At 44.0% G+C, this 17,127-nt stretch overlaps 1 protein-coding gene across 5 annotated transcripts in view; it reads left to right on the forward strand.

Annotated features, from left to right (window-relative positions):
* The first annotated feature begins 3,956 nt into the window (after positions 1-3,956).
* nrip1b (nuclear receptor interacting protein 1b) overlaps positions 3,957-17,127 on the forward strand; it is a 37,826-nt gene continuing 24,655 nt past the window's right edge. For 2 of the 5 annotated variants that reach the window (XM_072658834.1, XM_072658832.1), the window contains exon 1: positions 3,957-4,251. The gene's annotated coding sequence lies outside the window, so the exon portion shown is untranslated. Of the gene's footprint in view, positions 4,252-9,330; positions 9,349-9,555; positions 9,571-14,961; positions 15,035-17,127 lie in introns of those variants that run through there. The other 3 variants (XM_072658831.1, XM_072658835.1, XM_072658837.1) reach the window with 3 other exon arrangements.

Raw genomic sequence — 17,127 nt, forward strand, 5'->3', positions numbered from 1 at the left:
GAATCTAAGTAATCTTAAAAGGAGAGAGTGGTTACGGTTAGCATATTTAAAAAGGTGCGAAAGCTGAACACTGCCCTCACAGGCAGCGGTCAGCCTCTTAGTGTCCACCTCCCACTCCTTAAACCACAACTGCCTTGTCTGTTTGCACCTGTGTGCTTCTCCTGCCCACCAGCAACACGGTGGCTTATACCACAGAGAGGCCAAGAGGTCAAAGGTTAATGTCCTCTGGCCCGGAGGCCTCTACCCCTTGAGACAGCTAGGCGTCGGAATCCAGACTGCCCCCGAATGCCCTCCCAGTCCCAGCAGTCTGACCCGTCAAAGCGCCGCTCCGCTCCCTGATGCTTTGTTGACGTGTAAGAGGACGAGTGAAATTGCATAAAGGCCTATTCTGTTGGCACCGCTGGCTTTGGCGCGCTCACGGACATAAGATCAAATCTCTCGTGGATTTCGTCCAAAGATTGGGATTTTAATCTGCCCCAGTAACCGCTGTGTGAACTCTTGTTTGTGGAGGGTTTAGTGTTTTGGAGGGGCTGCTTAACAGTATGAGTGACAGATTTGGTAAAGGCAGCGGGATCTCCTCAGGTCATTGTCTTGTGCAGAAGTTGGATGAACCTTGCATAAGATGTTGAGATTCTGCCTGTATTTCAGTGCGAGGTGATATTCTGCATTACGTAAGCCCGTCATTATTCACAGCATGTAGGAGGAACATACCCGGACTTTCTCATTGCCAGTGACCCGGGCCAGCCGTGTGTCTGTAAGGATTTGAGTATTAACTGCCATCTGAAACTGCCATTTACATACTTTATGCAACGTGTTCGACCTGACGTTTGCGAGCGGTCAGAGCAGCATTGTTTAGAGAAGTGGAGCTGAACTCTTGGGACTTTGGGGTGTTTCTTCTGTGACGTTTCTGGTCGGTGTGAAATCATTCTGATTATCAGTCACAGTAACTTCTACTCCTTTTAGACCCAAATCAGTGGACCCCTCCGACGTGACAGACGTTCTGCTGTATGTTCCTCTACTGTCTGTCACTGGATCCCCTGATTTACAAAGTTGTTAAAAACCTGAAATATGAATTAAAATGTTTATCAATTAAAAAGAATGATAACAAATATCCATTAAGACTATCCATTAATCCATAAGACTGACAACCTCACCAAAATACATAATATATACAAAATATATACAAAAATAATATATATTTAAAAAAAATAGTAGTAACACTACTATTACTAATAGTGGTTTTTAAATATATATTATTTTTGTATATATTTTGTATATATTATGTATTTATAATAATGTGTATATAATAATGTGTATATAATAAGTATTATTATTATTTGCAATATATTATTATTGTATTTATTGTTAATAATATATTTGTGATTATTATTGTTAGTAGTAGTAAAACATCATTGTTATTTTTGTTGGTGTTTGTAGGTGTTTTAATGTTGTTGGGTAGTGTTATAATTATGGTATTACAGTCATAATAATAATAAGACACTTTGTACAATATTATTATGTCCTTTGATTATACAATAATAATAATAATAATAATGTTTTTCACATGTGACACAATTTATAATACATATAAATGTAGGATTCATCTTATTATTATTATTGTTGTTATTATTATTATTATTATTGCTATTGTAACAATATTACTGTTGTTGTTGTTCCTAATATTACAGTTATGGTATCTATGACCCCATTTTACTCCTGGTTATACCTGGTCATGTGACTGGTCTCTGGATTGAATCCTGAGACAGTGTAACCACATGTTTACACTCGGTACACTCAAATCTGACTCTGACATTGGTCAGACTGAAGTCTGATTGCTGTGTGGGATGGAATATGCAAATTTGCTCATTATGCAGCAACATACCACACAATCCCACTGTCCCGCAGTCCCACTGCACGACTACTAAAACTTAGTAAAGCCCCTTAATGTGTATTTATATAATACCTGATCTGACCACCGCTGTCCCAGCCCACTATGACAACACTGTATGCTAACTTCTATTCAACTCACCCCCCCCCCTCACACACATACACACACCCACCATCGGGCCAGTTAACCAGCGTGCAGCGGTGTGTGTGTAAAGCAGAGCCGCTGTGTTATAATGTGAGCTCGGTGGTCAATGTACAGGATAGCTGTAAAAATCCCCCAAAAAGACACACATGCTCCTCTGTTCCGAGGTCAAAGGTGGAAGTTCCACGAACCACAGCTCTGTGAAAAGCTGCGGGGGGCAAAGGTCAGAAGGCTCGCTGGGGGAGGAATGAAAGGGAGGATATTGTATCTCCATTCATGTGGCATCCGAGGTCGGAGTGCAGAGATGAAGGGTCGCTTGAGTTCAGGAGTCAACTCAGCCAGAAAGCGCTCAGACTGCTGGTCCAGTGCCTCGCAGTGACCCCGTTTCAGAAACCGAAGAGGATCAGAGTGCTGCAGTGTGTGTGTGTGTGTGTGTGTGTCACTCAATTATATGTAATAGTGTAGTGGCTAGAGCCAGACCGCTCGTCTCAATGCGTAGAGTAGTGGCCAGTGAGATCTGCCCATTACAGTGTTTTTGGCTCTGGTGTTAACTCAGGTGAGTGGTCAGTTTGTGGGTAGTGCTCACTCACTGAAAAATGCACTGGACCTTACCAACTACAATCTCCCAGGTTTTAGCTGAGTGGGATAAGTCCACTCCAGCTATGATGCGCCTGCTAGCTGCAATACTGACCCACGCTAACGCTTGACTCGCTTGTTTCCCCTATGGAACTGTTTTTAAAGGGTGCCAAAACTTTTGCCAGCACCTGCATATGTCAGTTAGATATCGTACAATATCTAATTATGCTAATAATTGGAATTTATGGTATATTTTTGTAATTTCGGAAAATCTAAGTATCCTAAATGTTCCTGTACAGCAACTTTACAGGAGAAGGAAAAAACCTTCTCAACTTTCAATTGAAGTCAATGTGCAAGTATTTTATTCCAAGTCATTTTGGAGCATTTCTATTGGTCCACTCATCATGAATTGTTGATATGTTGTAAAGATCTACCGCCAGATTAGAATTTTGTCAAAAAGTGAAAAACACACAAAAAAAGGGTACTGTCCCTTTAAGGCTGCTACATGTAAATGGCCTCTGTTTTGATTGGTTGCTCTGTACTTGACTCATTCATAGTCATAGACAAGTCATAGACAAAGACAACCATGTTTGGCCTCCATCTTTAACCCATCTGTGCAGTGAACACACTAGCAAACACACACACACACACACACACAGCAGACAGTGAACACACATGCCCGGAGCAGTGGGCAGCTAGCACTGCGGCGCCCCGGGGAGCAGGGAGGGTTAAGGGCCTTGCTGGTAAGAGCCTGGGTATCGAACCCACAACCCTGTCATCAATAGCCTGTTGCTCTAACCGCTGAGCCACCACTGCCTGCGGTGCAAGTGGTGAGAGTGGGCAGGGCTGAGCTGCTGTAGCCTAAACAGGTGGATATATGCAAATATGCCTAATTGAATTAATAGATATTATTAATATATAAATAATTATTTTATTATTTTATTATTTTATGGAATCAACAAGGGTTGGTGATCATTATGGGATCATCATGTCTTTCTCTCAGAAGTGTGTCAGAGTTACTCACTGCACCTTTAAGCCTGCCTGTCTGGGAGGAGTTGCACATTGCAGCGGTTTTCCTCTATCCCCACCCGTTTTCCGAGAAATCCCGCCTCCCTTACACCCTGATTGGCCAGCATTGGTCGCGCCATCAGCGCTCGGATTGGCTTCCAGCGAATACTCACCAAACGTTTAACCCGCCAATCCCAGCGCAGGCGGGAACGCCGCCAGCCAACCGAAGCGCAGAACGTGCGACCTTCCCCGCCAATCCTCAAGCGGAGAAGGCGGGACTTGTCGGAAAACGGGTGGGGAAGAAAAAACCCCCGCACAGAGCGGTTCCTCCACAGCTAAGGGGATTCCGAGAGTGGCAAACGAATTCAGTCTCAGCCGAGAGAAGGGGCGCGGAGCCCGGCGAGCGTGTGTCAGAGACCCGGGGGTGCTTTTTTTTTCGTTTGGGACTCTTGTGTTGGACTGACATATCGCGGCACTCGCTGAAACGTGGTGTTTTAAACGAAAGGACGCTGAAGACTGGCGGTGAAGAGACTTTGGTGACGGATTTTCCCTCCTTAGGGTGGCCGGAGGAGAAGCGGCAGGAGCGGCGGCGGCGGCGGCGGTGGCAGCGGCGGCGGTGGCAGCGGCGGTGGCTGCAGGTAAGTGTGGAGGATTGGGGGAAATATTATGATTATTGTGTTTGTAGGTCCGTTTTTCCCTCTAAATGTGACTGAAAATGTTCTGCCCAGCTCCCAACGGTTCTTCGTCGCTAGCTAGGTAGCTATATATATGTGTGTGTGTGTGTGAGAGAGAAAAGGCTGGACGAAAACGTTACATAATTAACATTAAATGTGTGTATTTTTCTTATAAGACATATTTAATATCTTCTACCTAAAGCAGAAGTCCATTTCTGCCTGACTTTTCACTGTAAGTTGATAAAAACATCACTAGCCGAGCTAGCGGTGGGCGATACGTCAGTAAACACGCCACGATACTCGATATATCGCGATAACTTTTCACGATATCTATTTTTTGGGGGGTTATAACAACGTGGAACACATTAAAAATCCATGTTAAAGTGCTAAAATGACATTAAACATCAAAAACATGCATTTCGTGATCCGCAAGTGCTGTCAAGATTTCAAAATAAGGCCTAATCTGATCATTTGTCACAATTGCTGGTAAATGGTGTCATATTGCCCACCCCTATGTAAGCAACTGTGTTTCTCGAAGCCCCCTCCGAGCAGCTAGCCCACTCTAAAAGGTGGGGTGGCGAATCGGCCCCTGGCAAATCCAGTCAGACCGAAAGTGACCGAGCCTTCTGTTAGTTCTCGGGGAACTAATGTCCAGATGACGGCTATGGATTTTGGACTGTGCCGTGTTTATTGTTATCATGAGGTTTCCTGTGGCTTTCGGTCAATAAGGAGAGACTGCAGAGGTCAGAGTCAAAAGGCTATGGGAGTCACCGAGCAGATGCCACAGTTGGGGCCTGCTACTGTTAGTTCAGGTGCTGGCCGATGTCGTTTGAGTGAAGGCAAAGCGAGGAAGAAGAATAACAAGTTCATGGAGAGAAAAATAGACTTGATAGAATAGAATTAGTAGGGGTCTTGCCTGGGTGGAGTGTTAAAGGAATGGTTGACCGGGTGTTGGTGTTTCCTTGTAGCGCAGATGTTGGACGGTTGGCCATGGCATGTGTGGTTCTTCAGATTTGAGTATAATGGACTTTTCAGTGGACGAAGACGGTCAGTTGGATCTTATCCAACTTATTTAGTCCACACTGGGGTTCATTTTGGGTTAAACCTGAGCTTTAGACTCGATAGGCCCAAATGTGGGCCCACCTGAGTGTTCTTGTTGAGGATGATTCCCCAAAAACTCCCAAACAAGGAAGATCTCAAGCTGTTGTTTAGTATATTGATAACTTGCAGCTTCTTTTCGGAGTGTATCATTCATCCCAGTCCATCCACATCGGCCATTGCATTAAAACCACCTGCCTGACATCGAGTAGGCCGCCCGAATAGCTCTGATCCATTGATACATGGTGGACTCTCTGAAACTGTCCTGTGGCATCGAGAAATTAGCAGCAGATCTTTTAGTAAGCCCTGTACGTTGTGAAATGGGGCCTTCAGCGAAACTTGGGCGCCCATGACCCTGCCGCTGGTTCACTGATTGTCCTTGGATTGGATCACTTTTGTCTACCGGGAGCACCCCCCACAAGACCTGCCTGATGTTTTGGAGATGCTCTGACCCAGTCGTCTAGCCAACGTAATCTGGCCCTTGTCTTAAGTGGATTTACTGTTGTCTGTTTTTTCACTTCCAGAACTGACTGCCGTTACTGGTTGGAGCGTTATAGCTAATTGGTGTACAGTAATGGGTAACTGCATGGGAAATCAGGAGTGCCCATGCTTTTGGACAGGGAGAGTGAACATAGTTGCTGTCCTGAAGTTAATGTGTATCTGAAAACTGCATGCCGAGAAGTTTCCCTCGAGTTTACTGGCGCCAACGCCTCTGAAATATCTACCCAGTCTGTCGTGGGCAGTCATTCAGTTGTAGAGATCGCCCAAATACGCTTGCAAATGAACGTAGGATAGTTTTAGAGCTTACTTTATTGAGCACACCAGTCCTAACCTCCATCTACAGGAACTGTGCTGTTCGTTAACATGCATATATATATATAAAGATAGGCCTCCTGTTAATAACCCCCCCCCCCCCCCCTTTAGTTTGTAACACTATACAAGGCCTACACTGAAAGCTCCAGTCCTGAACTGATGGTGTGAGCGTTGCTAGTGGGCTCGTTTAAGTGTGAGAATGACTCATGGATGGTGTTGATGGTCTCTTGGTTAAATGATAATGGCCACATTGTCTATTCCTTTATGCTTGGGAATTGTGCCGACGGAAACAATGCCGGGCAATTGGGCCACCTTAAAACTGTCCCAATGGCCTCGGCACCTGCCTGGAAAACAACCAAAAAAAGGCCTTGCATCTATCTGTGAGCCTGTGTATCTACGAGGGTTTTCTGGAGTGGGCCGGATCGCATGTTCACGTCTCGTCGTTAGGGTATGGCGTGTGATCAGTATACATCTGCTGAGTTGGTCTGCACGTCTAAGAGTGAGTATGGATGGCATGAAGATCAACCGGTTTCTTGCGAAGAAAAAAAAGAAGGTTTTCCATTAATCTTCTCCCAACGCTAGAAATGCAGCAAGGTAGCACATTAAAACCATTGGAGCAAAGATGAATGGTCGGGAGTGTGGCCGTGAGATATGGGGTAGAGGCTCCTCTGCTGAAAGCGTTTGCGCCTTTGCCTTGGACCCAGTGGCAACACTCTTTCATTTATAGCAATGGATTGATTTTTGCTGATTGCTTTACTGTTAATAATTTATAGTTTGCTGAATGTGCTTTCCAGTCCCAGGCAAAGATGCAGGTCAGATAAATTAGGCAGGCCACCCTCACCATCATCACCCATTTAAAAACAGCAGCTGTGAAATATCTGTGCCAGGCAGTGACATCCACCAGCGTTCCCAGAAGCAGCTCGGGCCTCGGGCTCTTTTGTTATTTAAGTGTTTCGAAACGGAAAGCTCAGAACTTCATGTTCACCTGCCTCTTACTTTGCATTAGAGATTCCTATAAGCTTGTTACGCCTACTCTCTAACCACAAAAGGGTTCTTTAAGGGTTCTTGGAAGTATTGGAACGTCCTTTTCAAAAGGTTTAGAGGTTTACCGTCATAGAGAAGAACTACTTGACCAAAAAAGAATCGTTTAAGCGTTCAAGTGGTTATTTGAGTTGTTATGGTTCTGTTTAGAGCTAAGAGTTTAAAGAACCTGCATGGCCTTTACAACAGTATAACCTTTTATTATGCGATGTAGAACCTTAAGGCATTTAACCAACACATTTCCTATCATAGAGCCTTAATCTGGACCACTTCAGCATTCACACTGTTCTCTGGGTTGTCGTGGTTCTATATAGAACCATTTCCTTTACTGACAAACCATGGAAGAACTGCTGTCTAAAGAGTCTAGAACCGTGGCTTTTTAATGACCATAGTAAAGGCCATTAGTGTGCTGTGTAGAAATTTAAAGGATGTATAGAGAAGAGCCATTTAACCAGCCAAAGAACCTTTTTATCGGTTCTTTGTGTTGCCTTGGTTCTCTGTAGAACTTGTGCATTTACTGAAGAGTGTATAATACCATTGCCTTGATGTAACAAAAGTATAACCTGTTCTTTTGCCATTTAGAACTTTAGAGGATGTTTGAAGAACCGTAAACAAGATGTTTTCCGTCTTAGAGAACCCTATGAACCGTTTTAGCATACGTACTGTTTTGTGGTTCTACAAACAACCATTGTCTATACTAAAGAACCTTTGAAGAACCCCATTATTAAGAGTGCTTAAAACCATTGTATTGATGTGTCAATAGTAGAACCCAATATTGTTATTTAGAACCTTAAGGGAAGTTTTAAGAACCGTAAACAAGATGTTTTTCGTCATAGAGAACCCTAAGAACCGTTTCAGCATCCATACTGTTCTGTGGTTCATTGTGGTTCTACAAACAACCATTGTCTTGATGTGTCAATAGTAGAACCTGTTATTGTGCTATTTAGAACCTTAAGGGAAGTTTTAAGCACCGTAAACAAGAAGTTATCCATCATGGAGAACCCTGTGAACCATTTCAGGATTCGTACTGTTCAGTGGTGTTGTCATGATTATATGAACTATTTACTAAAGAGTGCATGAAACCATTAGCTTATGTAACAACAGTATAAGCAGTTAGTGTGCTATTTAGAACCGTGAGGTAAGTTTAAAGAACCATTGCTTTTACTGAGGAACCCTTTTTTAAGGGTGTAGGAGTGACCAATTGTGAGCCTGAAACCTCCAGCAGCTCTGGAACAGCGTTAAGAAATAGACGTTCATTCTTAAAATGGGTAAAAGGATCTGCCGAAGGAAGACGACGGCTTCTGTAGATAAAATGCCTTAAAACATCTTCTGAGACTTCTCAAAATAATCAGAATAATATTATAATATTCTCACGTTACTGAAATAATGGCTGTGTTGACTGGTTTTAGGATGCTTCTGCTTGTAGAGATGTACTTTTGCATGATTAATAAACACCATAGTCCTGATGGCTGATCTCACAGACCTGACATAACCTTTCCTAAACCTCTTCTACAGTAAAGGGAACCGTACACAGTACTGTAACAACAAATCGCCGGTCAACAGTGACCCTGTTCTCTTTTCAGGAATAGAGGGTAATCGTGGCCTTAGTGCTCATTATCCACCCCTACCTAGGCTGTACTCCTCAGCACTAGATACCTCGCCTGTCCCTTCGGCGTAAAGGTCACTTGTATAATACTTTTGGCCTCCAAAATGGAAAGCTGCTGATTATGAGAAACGTGATCTCTGCTACTTTAGTAGCATATAATTCAATTTAATACAATTACTGTCAGAGTAGATCTGAGACTACCATATATAGCCTAGGTGGTGTCCTCTGATCTTGTGAAGTGTTGGAGGACAGGGTGGGGGTGTCTGGGACAGGATGGGGTCACTGAGTTTGATTAAAATGCTCAGTCTGTTTCTGCAGTGTTTTGCAAAGCCATTGACTGTGCCTTATTTTGAACAGGTTGCACTGAGTCAGACCGATCGAGAGGGCGAGCGCAAGAAAGAGAGACAGAGAGAGAGAGAGAGAGGGGGAAAAAAAAGATTGGCGAGAGAGGGTCTGGCTAAGTGAAATGCCAGTCATTCCTAGTGAGTCCAAGAGTTGCGAAGGTTAGTGCCTTGTCTGTGTAAGCTGAAGGATTGATGCATGAGCCTGTCTACTGAGGAATTCAAAGTCCAAGGCCATCGCGGTGCTAGCCTATTACTGGGACTGTCCTTCACGACTTCTCAGCAAGCCTGTCCTTTTGGGAACCTTCAAAGCCGAGGCAAGGACACAGCGTCTGGCGCAGTAAGCTGTGGCGGGAGAGATTTACGGAATGACCTGACTTAAACGTAGGTGTCTGACTCTCTGCACACATACCGGCCCTGGACAGGGCTGGAGGAGGGCTGGAGGGGTGGGGGAAAGGTCCCGACTTCATTACGTCAGTCCCTCTTTAAAAGCTTTCCCGTTAGGATTGCGTTTTTTAACTCGGCGCAATTAGCTAAAGAGTAATCCACAGAATTTATGAATGAAAGATGGATATATTGGCCTGGGAGGAGGCCAAGTAAGAGTCAGACATAGTTCCACATGTTGTGGAATTGTATCTGGAATATTTATGACCTTTAATGAGGTTTCCAGTAAATATGAAATGAAGAGTGGCATATAGACTCAAAATGAAGCATCAATGAAATTCTCCATATGGATGTATATAATTTAAAATTAGTTAGCCCCAAATGCACCAGACCTTTAAAAAGTTTACGGACACCCATCCTTATTAATGAATTCAGCTGCATTGAGGTGCACTGACTGCTGACACAGGTGTTCAGATTCATTGCCAAAAGGATGGGATGCTCGGCAGGAGCTACAAAGCAGCCTAAGGTCACCATGCCCAATGCCAAGCATTGGCTTAAGGGCTATAAAGCCCTCCGCCAATGGAACTGCCATCTCTGCAGTGATGGAGCTCCATCCAGTGCATTTGTGCCTGAACCGATCACCTAACATCAGCACCTGCCCTCACTAGTGTTCTCGGAAGGTTGCATGAAGGCAGATCCATTTTAATACCCCTGTTTTCTGAACAGACATTGGTGTCGTCGTTGTCATCATCGGGTGTCCACAGACTTTTGGCCATGCTGTAGCGAAGCGATCATATGCTTTCCCTTTATTTAACCTCTGTTTCCTTCACACTTTGGAGGAGTTCGCCGAGGAAAACCGCGAAATCCCAGCTCATACATCACAGCCGTTCATGCTCTCAGAGTCATTACTGGACAGTGACCCATTCCACGGTTGGGTCTTGCTTTTTGTCACTTCTCCAATTAAGTTAACAGTCTTGTCACAGTGCAGCCCCTCGTCGTTTTTTTTTCTTTCTTTTCCCCTCCCGCAGGGCTGGAGCTCGGGAGCTCGGCCGCTCTCGAGAGCCGCAGCTGCTTTAAGCCTTTCCAGGCACAAAATGGCACATGAAAAAGCTGCGAGGGGATGAAGTCGTCTCACTTCCCAAAGCTGAGTGACACCGGGCACCCGCTGCTGGAGCACAAAAGCCTTCACTATGGGGTTAAAATGAACTGCGCTGTTGCCGGGCAACAAGAGACACCTCTCCGGTGCGAAGATGGCGGAGAGTAGATTTCTGTCCCTAGGACACAGTCAGCGCTGAGGCGTTGATGAAGTCCCACCGCATAGCCCAGCTTTCCGCATGCTGTTTTTATGCCTGAAGTGGCTGCAGACACTGGTGTATTCAAACAGGCTAGAGGCGGGGCGGGCTGCTGCTGAGCCTGCTGAGGTATTCGCATGTGGATGTGAATGAGTGAATAAGAGGCACAACACTACAGTGCTTAGAATCAGAATCAGATTTATTGGCCAAGTATGTTTACACACACTAGGAACTCTCTAGTGTTAACAGTATAAAGCTACATATCATTTACAGACAAATTTACAGCTGCTTGTTTGTGCTTATTTAGCTGTGATTGTGTTGCTTAGCCAGAATCAAAGGTGGGCGATATACAAAATAATAGTAATTACAAATATATCAATGTCAATATGCATATCAGTATTGATGGGTATCGGTATCAGGCTGATATCTAGCCTGAAACAGCACACACTTCCGCTGTGCGATGTAGGCTGTGTGTAGGGCTGGGCGATATTGTAAAAAAAAATTTAATCACAGACTAGCGACTTATTCCTTAAAGCTACTATTCAGATCCTCTCCCGTACTGAATACACGGATTTTTATTCAACATCTGCTGCACTTCGTCTAATTAAACCAGTCTAATTACACTGTAATTGTAATAACATGTTGATCAGTGTTTATTAAGCACTAACAATATTAGAAAGATGCATAGTGCATCACGATAACAAAATGTATCACGATACGATAAAATATTGTCATATTGCCCAGCTCTAGCTGTGGGTATCGTCTTTTTTTTTTGGGTAGTACAGGGTTTGAATAATAAGGCTATAGTTGGATGCACATTTTAATTGGAGGGCACCTATTAAAAAATGTTCAGTTCTTGGTATTGGTTGATACTCTAGATTTCAGTATTGGTATCGGAAGAGAATATAAACGATATTGTACCATCTGTACCTGCAGTGTACCTGCGGTATTGATAGGTAGTTGGGTTAAAAAGATTGGTCACCGTTGGACAGTTGTTTATATCTAACCGATATTTCAAACTACGGGCGCGTCGATCCGAGGCTCAGTATCGGTAACGGTCTGATACTGATCAAAGTCACTCTGGATTGGATATCGTAAGAAAAAAATGTGAAATTTGACCCGTTGTCCTAAACTATTACGTAACAAAAAGCATGGCACCAGCCTACATGCCGGTATTCTAGGCTTTATAACTCTGGATCAGTTTAACTTATAGATAGATACACATACTAGAAGCAACAAGAGGCAATACTGACCCTCTCTAAACATGGTTCTACAGTGCAGTGTAAATTTATGATCAAAATATAGGGGGGAAAAATTGTGCGAATATTTAACTTATGTTATTATTTACATCTCAAATCGGAACATGTTTAGTTATTATAGAATCCCCTGAAAATAACAAGGCATGTGGGACGATTTCTAATGAAGTCTTTATAATTTTTTGGCAAATAAAGTAGCATCGAACTATCAAAAACATCCCGCAAAATTGGCCCAGAGACCTAAGGGTTAAGAGAGAGGAAAAATCGCATTGGATTTGCTATTGGTTTCGGAAGATACTCAAGGTTGCAGTATTAGTATTGGTATTGGAGATCAATAATTGGTATTGTGCCAATTTGATGATGAATTTTGGATGTGTTCATACTTTTGATTTTGGTTTGGTTAAATTTAATGCGTGGGAATTCTAGACGACTGGATCAGAGCATCTACCTTAAAAACATCAGATCAGACAGGCCTTTGGGGTGTTCCTGGGGTGCAGTGGACAGCACCTACCAAATCTGCTCCAAGGAAGGACAACCGGGCCGGGCGCCCAAGGCTTTTAAATGTACATGGTGGCTAAGCCTAGCCAGTCTGGTCTGAGCCCACACGCTAGACGATAGCTAGACGACGGGGTCAGAGCACCTCCTCAAAAACATCAGACAGGCCTTGCGGGGTGTTCCTGGTATGCAGCGGTCAGTACCTACTAAAATTGCTCCAAGGAAGGTCAACCGGTGAACCGGCAACAGAATCATTGGTTCCCAAGGCCCCGTGGGCCTACTACACCATATAAGACAGGTGGTTTTAATGTTCTGGCTGATCAGTGCATCTTCATTTGTTTATGTTTTGCTGCAGTTCTCACACAGGTAGATATACGCTGCCGTTGCTCGTGCATCTGTATCGGCATGAGAATCCGCAGATGCGCGCATGTAAAACATTGTACATCAGCATGATCGGTTGAGAAAAGCTCCGTGTGGCATAGTTTATCAGCAGCCCTCGCTGGAACACCGTATCGCTGCTCTGCGTGCCGTAGTCCTCAGCCTTGCCCCGCTTCTACTGTCCCTGCATCCCAATTAGCTGCGAGCTCTTGGACGAGATGAGTTAGAGCCGTGGCCCGCCCGCTGCTCCTCCAGCAGTTTGGGAGATGTCCTTGGGCACCGTGGGAAGATAGATGCACCCCTCCGCCCCCCCACCCGGCAGCGCAGAGAGCCACTTCATGCTTCTAGAAGCCGAGCCAGTGAAAGAGAGCAGGCATTAAGACGATCCTGACCTTGACCTCCTTGTTGGAGAAGCTTTTAAATAACACTCCAAAACAAGATTCAATCATGTGACCTCCCTCCCTTTACAAAGAGGCCCTGCTTGACTAAGTGCACTTGGAGGGTTTGTGTAACATGCTTGTCTGAAACCTGGGTGAGGGTTGTGGGTTGTTGTGTTTTTTTTTTTTGTTTTTTTTTGGGCAGGATCACCGTTGATGGCAACTCCTGTTGATATTGAGGAGCGCTGTAAATTAAGCTGAGAGCATTGATACTAATTTTAACTGCTTTGTCCAGTTCTGAACCAGGGATAGTAGCAGAACGCTAATGGACGGCTGTCCCCACTGCAAGTGAGATCATCTTAAAGGTGGTCAAATAGTCAAATATTGGTCAAATGGTCAAATATCTAATAGTTCTCATGTTGGGGTTGTGATTGTTGCAAGTAGGGATGTCTTGATCCAATGCCTCTGATCCAAGAACCTTGAAATTGGCATATATTGGTTCAGTTCTATCAATAATATGAGACATTCTGGACTGATTGATTTAGTTTATGGTGGTTAATATGTTATAATCCAGTCTGACTCTCCTCTCTGACCAATCAGCTCCCAGCTCCTTCACAGCACTGCAGTCTAATCACACTCTTTATATGTGTGTCTTTATCGTAGTTCACACTCGGGACCCATATCTGTTGTTTTGGGCCGACTAATGATGTGACATAAATGTGCTGTGATTTTGTTGGCGGGTGTGCAGTAGCATTAGCCCCTTCGCAGTCCACAGGCTGGTTCAGTGCATCCAGAGAAGCATGTGCGGTTCTCCTGCTGGTAAAACAGAGCTTTTTCATTGTGCTTTCATTTGTAAATATCCATAATACAAGAGTAAAGGCATGAAGGGAGGGTATTTCCTCACATGGTTTTGCTGGCATGGGCAAAAATGACAGGAAGTAGATGAATTTCTGGAGGAAAAGCAGCTCAAGTGCAGTCAGGGCATTCGAACCACAGATATTATGTTAAAAATAATTCCACGCTGCAGACTCTAAACTGTTCTGGTACCTTCTGAAAATGATCCTCACTCCTATGGGCTGGGAATAATGTCCATTAATGGCGCCTAAAGGGCTGTAATGGGCACTCTGCTGGAACACAGCGGTAAAAACAAAGGATCGGCGTAGGAGATCTCTGATTATAAGACTGTATAACTCCTTTATAGACTCTCTTACAGCACTCTCATGCAGAGGAAGTGAAAATATGACATGCATATAATATTCTTCAAGGTATTTTTACTTTTACAGATATGTTTAAGTAAGTTTAAGTAACCCTAACCATGTCGACAGCGGTTTATACCTCTTAAAGTAGAATTTTAAAAGAAGACGAGTAGGGATCATACAGCTGCACGTTAATATCACAAGCCCTTGTGCCATTGTGAGCCATTTCTATTGAGCCATTCACCATGAAATGTTCACAGGACATGTATAAGAAAAGCTGGTGTTCACAGATGGCTTAAAAAACGAGGTTATTATATGTCAGCGACGACATGAAACTTGCTTAGATGCTTATTTTGCGCTTCCGCTTCTCCATTAACTGGTACGTGTCACCTTGCAGCAGCTGTAACGAGGCATTTCTGCTGGAGGAGCCCCTGACTTGGAGCCCGGCTGAAATAGGCTGTATCACGGAGGTAATTTCTTGCCACTTCATGAATGTTTCTAGAGGCCGGGGCCGTTTGAAATATTGGGCACACTCATCTTGAGATTGGAATGCCTGAATCAGTCTCTGGGGGAGCCGAGAGCGCTGGCTCTGATATGAGGCTGCATGCTGAAAATGTGCTACTGCTCCACTTGTGTAACTGTGTTTACATGTCTGAGTCACAGAGGCCAGACGACTCCGATTTAGCAGAGCCTTCCTCTAAGCCACCTGCCCTTCCATTCAGGGCTGACCTTCATGCTTATAGGGAGGCAGGGCCTGACCTAAATACATTTAAATGGGCTTAATAAGGTCAATGAGCAGTTTGATTTGACAGCTTATTAATGCCTTGCAGAGGTGTCTGCTGAGGAGGGGAACGTCCACCAGAGCCTTGAGCAGACCTGGCAGACCTGGACTTCCGTTGATGGGAGAGAAGTATTAGAATAGAATAGCCAATAGATTAGGACTCTCTGAAGCAGATAAGCATGAAGCTATTGGCACCATGCCTTCTAATGCCAGGCGTGGGCTGGTAGAGGGGTATAAAGCCACCCCAAGCATTGAGCTGTGGAGCAGTGGAGGAACTATGTTCTCTGGAATGATGATGGCTGGTGCTCCATCCAGTACATTTGGGATGAGGTGGGGTGGTGATCCTCCAACATGCTGACCTCACTAACGCTGTTGTCAGTGCTCCTCCAAAATCTAGTAGTAAGCCTACTTCCCTGTACAGTAGAGACAAAAGCAGGATAATGGTGAATGAGCAGGTGTCCCAATACTTTTGTCAATTTTAATCAAACTTTATATATATATATATATATATATAGATCCTATGAAAGAAACATGTTTCTGTAAGAGTGTTATATATTGAAATGGCCCCTGATCTGATTGGCTGCCATGTATTATGCCTTGTTTAAGAAGCAGGCTGGGCTAAAACCCTGTGTGTAATGCTTGTGTGAACCTGCTACTGTAGGTTGAATAGTGTGTGTGTGTGTGTGTGTGTGTGTGTGTGTGTGTGTGTGTATGTAAATGCCTTTGTTTTTGTGACATCACATATACATTAACTTGAAAATGGACTGTTTTGCTGCTTAGTCGTCATATATGGACTGATTTGAGACTTTTTTTTTTTAAATATTAGTAAAATTAAATATTTTAAACATATTTTATTTTTAAAAAAGCTAGGAAACCTCAGTTTTCCACCATATGGGCTCTTTTATCTGGTTCTGTAGCTGAAAAGTCTATTAATTTTGTCATATATGTGAATCTGTTTGGTTATACTAGGTATTTATTTCATGTTTTTGTGCTTGTGTTTTTTTCCCCTAAGAGTGCAGTTATGGGTCACGCTTGTCTGTTGTGGGTGGAATGTCAGACAAAGGTTAATGCACCATTTTTTTTAAGCTCTCAGTCAGACATGTGCACCTGTTTTGCACTCTAACCACACGGCAACATTTCTGCCTTGTGAAGTTGTCGGGCTGTTCTCGCATAATTCGAGAAGGTGCCGTGTGCGATGCCCGTCGGTTCGTACAAGCGCCATTCATTATGTATGTCGGAGAAAGACAGACACATTGATGTTCTGTTGATGGTGCAACCAGGATCAATATATCTGACCATTTGTCTGTTTGTGTTGCCTGGAAACATATTCTCACATTACAAGGATCACACGGAGGATCCTCGCAGGGGCGAGAGTGCGCGCCCCCCGTTATCAGCAGCAAGCGCCGCCGTCCACACTGCCGGATCGAGAGGTGGCTGTTGATCTGCCCCGTAAAGCTCTCGGGATTTGGAAGGCAGTGCCTGTGTAAACCATGAGTTAATGAGTATAAGTGCTCTGTGTGTATAGCTGGGGGTGGGCTGCGGTGGGGCTGGGGGGATCGAGATGATCGTATACCAGGGTCTGGATGCAGGGCTTTGAGGGATGGCATCTTTCTATTTTCTGATGGTGCTTTTTATAGACTGGAAGGAAGAATGGGACGATACGAGAAGGCCTTGTCCTGATACAGATGAATATAAGTGACCTCATTGATTAGTTTTTAGGATAATTACTGATGTTAAAGGAGGTGTCTGGCGTTTTTGCATTGGAGCAGCTATGAGGCTAAT

This window comes from Salminus brasiliensis, chromosome 16 (genome assembly GCF_030463535.1).
Source record: "Salminus brasiliensis chromosome 16, fSalBra1.hap2, whole genome shotgun sequence".
Taxonomy (NCBI): domain Eukaryota; kingdom Metazoa; phylum Chordata; class Actinopteri; order Characiformes; family Bryconidae; genus Salminus; species Salminus brasiliensis.